Source organism: Pelophylax lessonae (assembly GCF_965119305.1).
Source record: "Pelophylax lessonae genome assembly, chromosome: 3".
NCBI lineage: Eukaryota > Metazoa > Chordata > Amphibia > Anura > Ranidae > Pelophylax > Pelophylax lessonae.
The window spans coordinates 627,997,430-628,009,627 of NC_138770.1; the positions used below are offsets into that span (position 1 = coordinate 627,997,430).

The window sequence follows — 12,198 nt, forward strand, 5'->3', positions numbered from 1 at the left end:
CCTGAGCTGCATGCTGAACTGTTTATGACTTTGCCATTTACGTCACGACCTCATAAGACATCTTACGCAGACCCTGGCTAGTACAAATTTATGGAAACTCTGCATTACATCTAACTTCTCTGCTTTTTTGTCAAATGCATGGCTGCCTAAACACAGACATGAGATTTTAATCTGACCATTTTTGTTACCAACTTCTGGAAAAATAAGGCTGGCACTGTGTACGGTCATTTTTTTCTATTCTCTCTTAAAAGGGACTAACAACTGACAAAAATGCCACCACTAGACATAGGGCAGACTATTACTCTGAACAAGGAAGTGGAGCCCACCAAACCAGTCACAGGAACAGACCCTCACAGACTCCCAATGGTGTGACCACAGCTACACCCAGTGATTGAGCACTAATGACAAACCTCAGCTACACAAAGGAAGGACCACAATTTGGTAAGGAGGACTAGGATTTGGCAGATGTTGGCACCAAATTGTGCAAATCCCCGCATTGCTTCTTAGATAGGGCAGCCACCTACCTGTTGTTGATTTAACCTTCCACCATTTTTTGCCATACTCCTGACCTTAGGCCTGCTCATGACCAGCCTCAGGCCTGAATATTGGAGAATAAAGAAATGCGACACACTAATGCATTTTCCCGCACTTTACTGTAACCTTTCCATAACATATTACATTGATATACTAGCAGCTTTCAGCTCAAAAGGCAAGTACATATCTTTTAATCACCCTTCCTTCTACACCTCCATTCCTCTCCTTGGAGCACTACAGAGCTGGGAGCACTACAGAGCTGGGGCCACTTCTCCATGTATAATAAGTTCTCAGCATTTGGCTTCCATCACCAAGTCACAGAACCCAGAACTGAAAGTCAGGGGAATCAAGGTACTCTCATTGGTATACTAGTTTCTTCCCAACAGTAAGTACAAAAATCCTGTTTTCTCTTTCATTCATCGACGGACACAGTGCTCCATAAATCATAACTACTGGGACGTCCAAAAGCAGTGCCAAAAGGAAAATGAGGGGTGGGGAAAAAAAATCCAAGGCTAAACATAAGAGCCCTTAACCAGGACACAGGAACCTTAGCCGGGTCACAGGAGGCCCATCGGATATAAAAATGTAAATAAAAACTTCCCTCAAGAGGAAACAGCCCCTCTTAAAAAGTAGTCTGCAAAACCCTGCGGCCAAAAGAAGCATCCGCAGATGCCAAAGTATCTACTTTGTAGAATTTTGTGAAGGTATGCACTGAGGACCAAGTGGTAACTGCGGTTTTGCACGATTGTTGCACAATAAATCATGTGAAGCTTGTCGACCAAAAAAAGTTCAGGACCTTCTTTTGGGTGACAATAAGACATCTGAAATGCGTGTTGTGCGATTTGTCATTCACACCTGAGCGTTTTGAAATTGTGGGCAGAATCACGGCAAATCTGCCCGCGATTCAAAACGCCCAGGTGTGAATGCTGCCTAACTTTGGAAGGATTTTTGTTTTGGTTATGAGACCGGAAGTAAAGGAAAATCTCCTCAATGGTACGTGGATGGAAAAAACTGCCAGGAGTTATAACCCTCCCTTACTCTATCCAAAATGAAAAAAAAGGTTTGCCTATACAGTAGTTCTAATTTAAGCTCCGTTCACATGTTAGCGTATGGATCGTGGGCAGAACCGCCGCGATTCCGCCTGCGATCCGGAGATTATTGCAAATCGCGGGACGCCTGTGCGTTGCCCGTTGATTTGCAATAGCCCCCCAAACGCTGAGCGATGTTGCCGCGATTTCCGCCTGCCGAATCGCGGTAACATCGCGCAAAAAAAGTCGCGGGACGCAATACGCTCCAAAGAAGCTCTTGTACTTTTTTGGGCTTAATGCGTCCCGCGATTTTTTTTTGCGCGATGTTACCGCGATTCGGCAGGCGGAAATCGCGGCAACATCGCTCAGCGTTTGGGGGGCTATTGCAAATCAACGGGCAACGCACAGGCGTCCCCCTATTTGCAATAATCTCCGGATCGCGGGCGGAATCGCGGCGGTTCTGCCCGCGATCCATACGCTAACATGTGAACGGAGCCTTAAGGGTAAGCAATGAGTCTGGGAGGTAATTAGGTGCTCGCTTTAGGGGTTCAATTGAAGTGAAACTCTAGGCAGATATTAAAAAGAATTCCAGGCATGGTATATTCTTACATAGTTACACTGATCCAGCCTGGAAGTTGTAAATCAATGAAGGTTACCGAGCATCGGTGCCAATACTAGGCATTTCTGTGAGTATTTGTACTCATGAAAATGCTCTGATACCCGGAACCGATACCTTTGCGGTGTGATTCATGCCCATACAAAATTAGCGGGCTCAAATCGCACTGAAAATAATCGCATGCCACTAGAACAGGAATGTAAAGTGATTCCTGTCCGAATCACATGTGATTTCACCCACTGCTTCAGCGTGAACCCAAAAGCATTGATGGAAGGAGTGCGTGTGTCCGCCTCCTTCCCGTCTAACTGACCGCTGCTGGGCTTTCCAGGGTGTGAGTGCTGGGGAACTTCCATGGGCAGGCTGAAGAGGTCCCTGCGGGGTAAGGTTGCCACCGCATCCCTTTAATCCAGGACACATATTAATTACACAGACTCTGAGGCTGATATAATGCACATAAGGCACTAAGGCCCCTTTCACACATGCGGACCATTCAGATCCGCCTGTCAGAGTTTTTTTGACGGATCTGAACGGACCCCCAATGCATCTCTATGGGGCATCGGATGTCAGCAGGAACATGGCCGCTGCTATCGGATCCGTCAAATCTGGACGGATGAAAACCCTATTTTCCATCCATCCAGCGGATAGGAAGGGTTCGGATGAGAACGGACAGACGGTCCGTTCTCATCCGATTCCCCCATAGAAAACAGCAGGACCTGACAGCTGTGTCTCCGCACACAGCACGGTGACACAGCTGCCATCCGCCTGCTCAGCGGGGGATCGGCGGATCAATCCCCCGCTGAGAAAAACAGAGTCCGCCGACGGATTCCGCTGTGTGAAAGGGGCCTAAGTGAGTTTAATTACCACCTTAACAGCCTCAGAACCTGTGTAATTAATGTGTGTCCTGGTTTAAAGGGATGAGGTGGCAACCCTACGGCGGGGGTATGAGCTGGGTGCCATGGATCGTGTGTGGGGGTAAATGATAGACCTAGAACGCACATGTCAGGAATTAGAGGAGCGCACTGACAATTGCACCAGATCTTCCATCTCCATGTGTCTCTGCTGACTGCCTGGCTCTTCAAATGGAACATGGCTTCCTTCCCTCGGAGGTGAGTTGAACCTAGCCCAACCTCTCTGCATCATTATTAACCTCTTACTGCACCCACCCCATCTTCATGCAGTGAGGGGTTACAGGTTGGTGATTGATTGGGTGCAGTAAGGGGTGATGTTTGGAGTTTGAGTGATGGGCAGTAAGGGGTTAATGTATGGAGATGGGCTGATTCACCCCATCTCTATACATTAACCCCTTACTGCACCCACCCCATCTCGTAAACCCCTCACTGCCCATCACACCATCTCCATACAGTAACCCCTCCCTGCAACTAACCCATCTCCATCCAGTAACCCCTTACTGCCCATCACCTCATTTCCATACAGTAACCCCTTACTGCCCATCACCCCATCTCCATGCATTAACCCCTCACTGCACCCACCCCATCTCCATCCAGTAACCCCTTACCGACCATCACTCCATCTCATAACCCCCTTACTGCCCATCACCCCATCTTCATTCAGTAACCCCTTACCGACCATCACTCCATCTCATAACCCCCTTACTGCCCATCACCCCATCTTCATTCAGTAACCCCTTACTGCCCATCACCTCATCTTTATACATTAACCCTTATTGCACCTCCCCATCCCAAAACAGTAACTTCTGATCTCCATAGTCAGTGCTGGGGGATGAAAGTGGAGGAAATAAAAGTAGAATGTGGAGTGCTGTCAGAGGAGGGACTGGCCTGTGATCTGGAACTAAAAGTGAAACAGATGTAAGGCCTGGTTCACACCTATTCATTTTTTAGTGTGTTTTCAGTTTTGCAGAAACAAACTACAGTCCATGTAACATGGTTTCCTATGGGTCACGTTCACATCTGTGCATTTTATGGAAAGGGCCAGGGACTTTTTTCTGGTTTTTGATTCTACAGACTTAAATGGATCAAAAATGTGTATTGAAAAACGCTTTTGTGAGATACTGTGTGTATATACATGTAGCACCCTCCTAGGTAGGTGCTAGAGAGTATAGTTTTTGCTCTGTCTGCCTATCAGAAGAGCAGCAGGCAAATTCTATATTGCTTAACAGAGAGCAGGATCTGTGAGTTAGGTCTGCTCATTGTGCTCAGTATGTGATTCATTTGGTCGGGGAGTGTTCCGCACTGGTCCAATAGGGAGGCACATTGGACTGTGGAGGAAACCTGACCAATAGGTATTAGCACAGACTAGTGGTCTTGGTGCATTCTGGGGTGTGGTATAAAAGTCAGGAGCAAGTGTGCTGCGGGGTCTTTGGCTGGTGAGCAGAGTCACGGAAGGAGGGTGACGGCTGTCTCCTCCACTGCATTGGTGGCACATGGTCACAGGCGGTCGGCCTGGGGACCAGTAGGAAAAGAGCTGAACCCAGAGGTCCAGAAGAGCTGACTGGAAGGGGTTGAGACACTGGAGACCCTCGAAAAACGGTATCGTGAGTAAAGGGGATCGTGTCTAATGGCCTGACCTGAGAGGGGGGCCACCCCGGTGTAGGATAGTCAGAGGATGGGTGTCAGTCTTTGGAGTGAAAGGGGATACTAGGCGGATATCCCAAAGATAGTCTTCCTTACAAGTGATCTTACAGAAACGTAATCCTGATTCATCTATTGGCGAGGTGGATCTGCAGCCGGCTGCATCTTCAGACAGGAGTCCTCATCCATTGTGAATAGGTAAATTTGGAGTATCCCATTCCTCCCTTCTCCCATCCCTAAATTAAATAAAAACCACAAAAACAACTACAACCCCTAGACTGTTAATTGACTGAGCCAAGAAGTAAAGAGTTAAATGTGCATGCTGCAGTTACTACAGTAACCCAGAGGGATACCAAGGTGAATAATCCAGCAGTCCTCAAGGAGGCAGTGCTACACATACAGTATCTCACAAAAGTGAGTACACCCCTCACATTTTTGTAAATATTTTATTATACCTTTTCATGTGACAACACTAAAGAAATGACACTTTGCTACAATGTAAAGTAGTAAGTGTACAGCTTGTATAACAGTGTTAATTTGCTGTCCCCTCAAAATAACTCAACACACAGCCATTGATGTCTAAACTGCTGGCAACAAAAGTGAGTACACCCCTAAGTGAACATGTCCAAATTGGGCCCAAAGTGTCAATATTTTGTTTGGCCACTATTATTTTCCAGCACTGCCTTAACCCTCTTGGGCATGGAGTTCACCAGAGCTTCACAGGCTACCACTGAAGTCCTCTTCCACTCCTCCATGGCGACATCATGGAGCTGGTGGATGTTAGAGACCTTGCACTTCTCCACCTTCCATTTAAGGATGCCCCACAGATGTTCAATAAGGTTTAGGTCGGGAGTCATGCTTGGCCAGTCCATCACCTTTACCCTCAGATTCTTTAGCAAGGCAGTGGTCGTCTTGGAAGTATGTTTTGGGTTGTTATGTTGGAATACTGCCCTGCGGCACAGTCTCCGAAGGGAGGGGATCATGCTCTGCTTCAGTATGTCACAGTACATGTTGTCATTCATGGTGATCTCAATGAACTGTAGCTCCCCAGTGCCGGCAGCACTCATGCAGCCCCAGACCATGACACTCCTACCACCATGCTTGACTGTAGGCAAGACACACTTGTCTTTGTACTCCTCACCTGCTTGCTGCCACACGCTTGACACCATCTGAACCAAATACGTTTATCTTGGTCTCATCAGACCACAGGACATGGTTCCAGTAATCCATGTGCTTAGTCTGCTTGTCTTAAGCAAATTGCTTGCGTACTTTCTTGTGCATAATCTTTAGAAGAGGCTTCCTTCTGGGATGACAGCCATGCAGAACAATTTGATGCAGTGTGCGGCGTATGGTCTGAGCACTGACAGGCTGACCCCCCACCCCTTCAATCTCTGCAGCAATGCTGGCAGCACTCATACGTCAATTTCCCAAAGACAACCTCTGGATATGACACTGAGCACGTGAACTCCACTTCTTTGGTTGACCATAGCGAGGATCCTGTCCTGTTAAACTGCTGTATGGTCTTGGCCACCGTGCTGCAGCTCAGTTTCAGTGTCTTGGCAATCTTCTTATAGCCTAGGCCAGTGATGGCGAACCTTGGCACCCCAGATGTTTTGGAACTACATTTTCCAGAGTGCATGAGCATCATGGGAAATGTAGTTCCAAAACATCTGGGGTGCCAAGGTTCGCCATCACTGGCCTAGGCCATCTTTATGTAGAGCAACAATTATTTTTTTCAGATCTTCAGAGAGTTCTGATGAGATGCCATGTTGAACTTCCAGTGCCCAGTATGAGAGAGTGAGAGCGATAACACCAAATTTAACACACCTGCTCCCCATTCACATGGGACACGAGACACATGGCACCATGGAGGGAAAGTGGCTAATTGGGCCTTATTTGGACATTTTCACTTAGGGGTGTACTCACTTTTGTTGCCAGCGGTTTAGACATTAATGGCTGTGTGTTGATTTATTTTGAGGGGACAGCAAATTTACACTGTTATACAAGCTGTACACTCACTACTTTACATTGTAGCAAAGTGTCATTTCTTCAGTGTTGTCACATGAAAAATATAATAAAATATTTACAAAAATGTGAGGGGTGTACTCACTTTTGTGAGATACTGTGTGTATGTGTGTATATATATATATATATATATATATATATATATAGCCTCTGAAGAGCTGGAAAAAAAATCTGGTTGAAGAGTACAGTGTTGCCCCCCACAGGACACATGAAGCACAGACAGGAACCGTCTCCATCAATCACATCCTTGTAAGTCTGTTGAGTGCAGAACAGCTAGAAGCACAGCAGTTGAACCTCCCCTCCCCCAGGTACTGTATGTCATAAACACTAAAATATTCATCTGCCCAACCTAAAATGACCTTCCTGGCAGCCTGAGCTTACTGCTGGTTACAGACTGCTCCTTCCTCCCTGCCCGGGGCTGTGTTCTGACCTGTACGCCACACAAGCACAGACATGATCCCTAGATACACAATCATATGCTCTCCCTTCTAGAGGAGACAATTAGTATTCCAAACATCAATTAAGAGTTATTATTTTATTAACCCCTTCCTGGCCCCATTGCCTGCAGGATGCGGTGTCACAACATCAACGCATGCAAGGACCAGTGATTTCCCATGGCAACCTTTTACCACCTACAGCAAGAGGTGCCAACTGTCCCTGATCTCCATTTTTTGGAGATGTGTCCCTGGAAATTGTTGTCCCTGGAAATGTCCTGAAACATGTCATGGTAAAATCCCTGTTTTAACATAACATCTTGGGGTTTCCAGTTTTGTTTTTGAAGCCTTACATTTCATTTTTATATAAAAGTGTTACCCTTGGTCTTGGTGTTAAAAGAAGAAAAAACTTGCAGTAATTAGACTTGGCGGCCTTTTAAGTTAAGGGAAGGCTTAGGTGAGCAATAACTGAAGCAGCAACCACTGCAGCTTGGTGTGCCGTAAAAAGAATCCAAAACGCCCGTGAGTATTCTACTATGTGGCCCAATAGCTTTCTTATATGGCAAGAAGCAAAAAGTGATCGCCCTAGAGCAGGACCCTTTGCCATGTTCCCTTATTTGACAATCATGAGCAAGTCCTCCTGATCCAGTTTAATAAATACGCCGTTACTGAATCGCCATTGGTCACGGTCCTTTATTAGTATCATATCCATCTTAGGTATACTTTAGCAGCAAAACGCTTCTGAGAATGAATTTAAATGATCAGCGACTGTGCTGCATCTGTACTGGAACTAAAGTCTTGACAAACCCTGCCAAGCACAGAATGTGAAGGTCTATTTATGTAAGATCACAGTTACCCCCTAAGATTGCATTGATAAGGCACAGCATATGGCAGGCTGAGAGGGCATGATGGAAGTTGTAGTCCACCAATGTAGTCCCACAATCACTGATGAGTCACAGGTTGCAAAAGACTGTTCTAGGCACCAGTAGTTGTAGTAACATTGATTAGCATGGGTTGGCATGTATAGTGGCGTGGTACAGATTGGCATTTTCAGCTTGACTTGTAGTTCTAGAGCAGCTTGAAAGGCAGCTGTCCTATGCTGACCTAGGCACTTTTGAATTTTACAGCAGCCATTCTCAACTTTTTACCCCAGGGGAACCCCTAAAATAATTTCGAATCCCAGGGTAACCCTTACTAAACCAATTTATTGGAGGTCAATGAGCCTTTTTAATGGTGGTCAGTAGGAAGAATGTTCTGATTACGCCCCTTTTCAGCAAGAAGAATGCCCCTTACATCGATGGTCAGTGGGAAGAACGTCCCTTACCTTGGTGATCGGTATAAAGAATCCCCCCCCCTTTACATAGGTGGTCAGTATGAAGAATGCCCCCCGTACACTGGTGGTCAGTGGGAAGAATTCCACTCTTACATTGATGGTCAGAAGGAAGAACTGCCCTCTTACATTGGCAGTCAGTGGGAAGAATGTCTCTTACATTGATGGTCAGTGGGAAGAATGTCTCTTACATTGATTGTCAGTGGGAAGAATGTCTCTTACATTGATGGTCAGTGGGAAGAATGTCTCTTACATTGATGGTCAGTGGGAAGAATGTCTCTTACATTGATTGTCAGTGGGAAGAATGTCTCTTACATTGATGGTCAGTGGGAAGAATGTCTCTTACATTGATGTCAGTGGGAAGAATGTCTCTTACATTGATTGTCAGTGGGAAGAATGTCTCTTACATTGATGGTCAGTGGGAAGAATGTCCCTTACCTTGGTGATTGGTATAAAGAATACCCCCCCCCCCTTTTACATGGGTGGTCAGTATGAAGAATGCCCCCCTTACACTAGTGGTCAGTGGGAAGAACTCCCACCTTACATTGATGGTCAGTAGAGAGAACTCCCCCCTTCCATTGGCAGTCAGTAGGAAAAATGTTCCTTACATTGGTTAGCAATGGGAAGAATGCCCCTTACATTGATAATCAATGTGAAGAATCCCCCTTATATTGGTGGTTAATGTGAAGAATGTCCCCTTTACATTGGTGAACAAAAGGAAGAATGCCCCTTACATTGGTGGACAACAGGATCAATGGCCATTACATTGGTGGTCAAATGAAAAGAATGTTCCTTATGTTGGTGATCAGTATGAAGAATGTCCCTCTTCCAGTGATGGTTAGAATTCCCCCTTTACATTCAAGGTCAGAGTGAAGAATCCCCCCCCTTACATTTGTGGACAATAGGAAGAATGCCCCTTACATTGGTAGGCGATAGAAAGAATACCCCTTAAAATGGTGGTCAATGGAAAGAATGCCCCTTAAAATGGTGGTCAAAGGAAAGAATGTCCCTTACATCCAGTGGTGGTCAGAATGCCCCCTTTACATTAATTGTCAAAGTGAAGAATGCCCCCTTACATTGTAGGACAACAGCAAGAATGCCCCTTACAATGGAGGTCAATAGAAAGAATGTCCTTTACATTGGTGGTCAATGGAAAGAATGTTCCCTGTGTTGGTGATCAGTATGAAGAATGCCCCCTTCCAGTGGTGGTCAGAATTCCCCTCTTTACATTGATTGTCAGAGTGAAGAATCCCCCCTTACATTGGTGGACAATGGAAAGAATGTCCCTTACGTTGGTGATCAGTATGAAGAATGCCCGCTTCCAGTGGTGGTCAGAATGCCACCTTTACTTACACACAGCTAAAGAGAGCACTGGTGTCATTCAGCTGGCTCTCCTATGTGGCATTAGACCCAGAACACTATCAGATCGGTGGTCAATCAGCCACAACTCAAGGAACCCCTAGCCATCTCTGGAGGAGCCTTGTATGAGAATAACTGATGTAAAGATTAGTTACTATGGGATGGCACAGCGTAGAATGGCAGGGTTTGCTAGGCACACAGTTCCACAGCAGCTGGAAAGGCACAGTATTCAAAAGGCTGCTCAAAGCAATATCACTAAAAACTCCTAAGCATTATTTAGCATAGGTTGGCACACATGATGGCACCGTACAGACTAGCAGGGTTTGCTGGACTTGTAGTTCCACAGCAACTGGCTAGCAATGATTTGCAAAATGCAGCTGTATGCAGTATCACCAGTAAGTGCCCAGCATTATAAAGCATATGTTAGCACACATGTTGGCACAGTATAGACTGGCAAGGTTTGCTGGGCTTGTAGTTCCACAGCAGCTGGCTAGCCATGAATTGCAATTGGTTTGAAATGCAATATTACCAGTAAGTCACCAAAGTTATTTTCATTAGAAGAGCATAGACTGGCAGGGTTTGTTGGACTTGTAGTTCCACAGCAGCTTACCCAAAGCAGTTTGCAGTAAACTGCTTGAGGCAATATCCCAAGTAATTCCTCATCATGAGGTTGGCACACATGTTGGAACAATATAAACTGGCAGGGTCTGCTGAGCTTGTATCTCCACAGTAGCTGACCAGCCATGGTTTACAAAAGGCTGCTCTATGCAGAATCACCAGCAAGTCCCTAATATTATTTGGCATAGGTTGGCATGCTCAGTGGCAGATCATGGACTGGCAGGGTTTAGTGGAATTATAGTCCCACAACAGCTGCCCCATCACAGAAGGCTGTTCAATGCAACATCAACTCATAGACATTACTTAGCACAGGGTGGCATAGTGTAGACTGGCAAGGTACGCAAAAACCTGCCCCATGCAAGATCAACCTCTCTATGTGATCTGCCAATCATGCCACCCCAGAGAAGAGCAATCCATGCACACTTCTGACAAACTTTTTGCACCCTCCCTCTATACCCATGATCTTACCAGGGCTGTGCAGTGCAGGGGGTCCTGTGTGTGCTGGGTGGCAGGCTGGCAGCGATCAGACCTCCAGCTCCTTGCTGGCATCTGTGAGACCCGAGCTGTGCAATGTGTGACTTGCAGCAGACGTTGTGCTTATGAAATGATGGCTTTAGAGTCTAGCAGCGAGCGTGTGAAACCAGTAAATCCTGTTTAACATTTCCCTGTGGATCTGGCAGGAGGAATTGTAGTGGTGCCCCCAGGGTGACAGAGGAAATATGACAACCTCGTGTCTACACCAACAACCCCCAATCCCAACGATGGCGGGCGGCCTCTGCTGACAGCTGCTGGTACTGCAGGGACTAAGCTCCCAGCCACAAAGTATCATCTATAAGCGCAGTGTATGCACTCTGTACACATTGTAACCTATGATCCCACTGTTACCAGGGTGTACCTAAACTCAGGCATTCAAATATACATATTTCTTTATTTTTATGTGTACTTAAAGCAATATTAACCGCTGCAATTCCAGGCACTTTCACCCCCTTCCTGCCCAGGGCAATTTTCAGCTTTCAGCGTTGTCGCACTTTGAATGACAATTGCGCGGTCATGCAAGGCTGTACTCATATGAAATTTTTATATTTTTTTTCATAAACTAGAGCTTTCGTGTTGTGGTATTTAACCACTTTATAACCGTCCACATTCAATCCTTTCTTGCCCAGGCCAATTTTCTGCTTTAAGCACTTAAGCCCCAGAAGATTTTACCCCCTTCCTGACCAGGCCCTATTTTGCGATTCGGCACTGCGTGATTTTAACGGACAATTGCGCGGTCGTGCGATGCTGTACCCAAATGAAATTGACGTCCTTTTTTTCCCACAAACAGAGCTTTCTTTTGGTGGTATTTGATCACCTGTGCGATATTTTGATCATGCGCTATAAACAAAAAAATGCGACACTTTTGCAAAAATAACAATATTTTTCACATTTTTTTATATGAAATTCCAAAAAAATATGAAAAAATCTAAATTTTTTAACATTTTAGGCCAAATTGTTTTCTGCTACACATGTTTGGTAAAAAAAAAAAACGCAATAAGCGTATTTTGATTGGTTTGCGCAAAAGTTATTGCGTTTACTAACTAAGGGAAAGATTTATGTCATTTTTATTGTTTTTTTTTAACGAGTAATGGCGGCGATCTGCGACATTGCGGCGGACAGATCGGACCCTTGACTGACATTTTTGACACTTTTGGGGGTACCAGTGACA

The 12,198-nt window shown here is 45.6% G+C and overlaps 1 protein-coding gene across 1 annotated transcript in view; it reads right to left on the minus strand.

Moving 5' to 3' along the window:
* The window catches only part of SERTAD4 (SERTA domain containing 4), a 108,000-nt gene extending 96,786 nt beyond the window's left edge, over positions 1–11,214 (minus strand). The window contains exon 1 of the mRNA XM_082249769.1: positions 10,962–11,214. The gene's annotated coding sequence lies outside the window, so the exon portion shown is untranslated. The remainder of the gene's footprint in view (positions 1–10,961) is intronic.
* Positions 11,215–12,198: the final 984 nt, after the last annotated feature.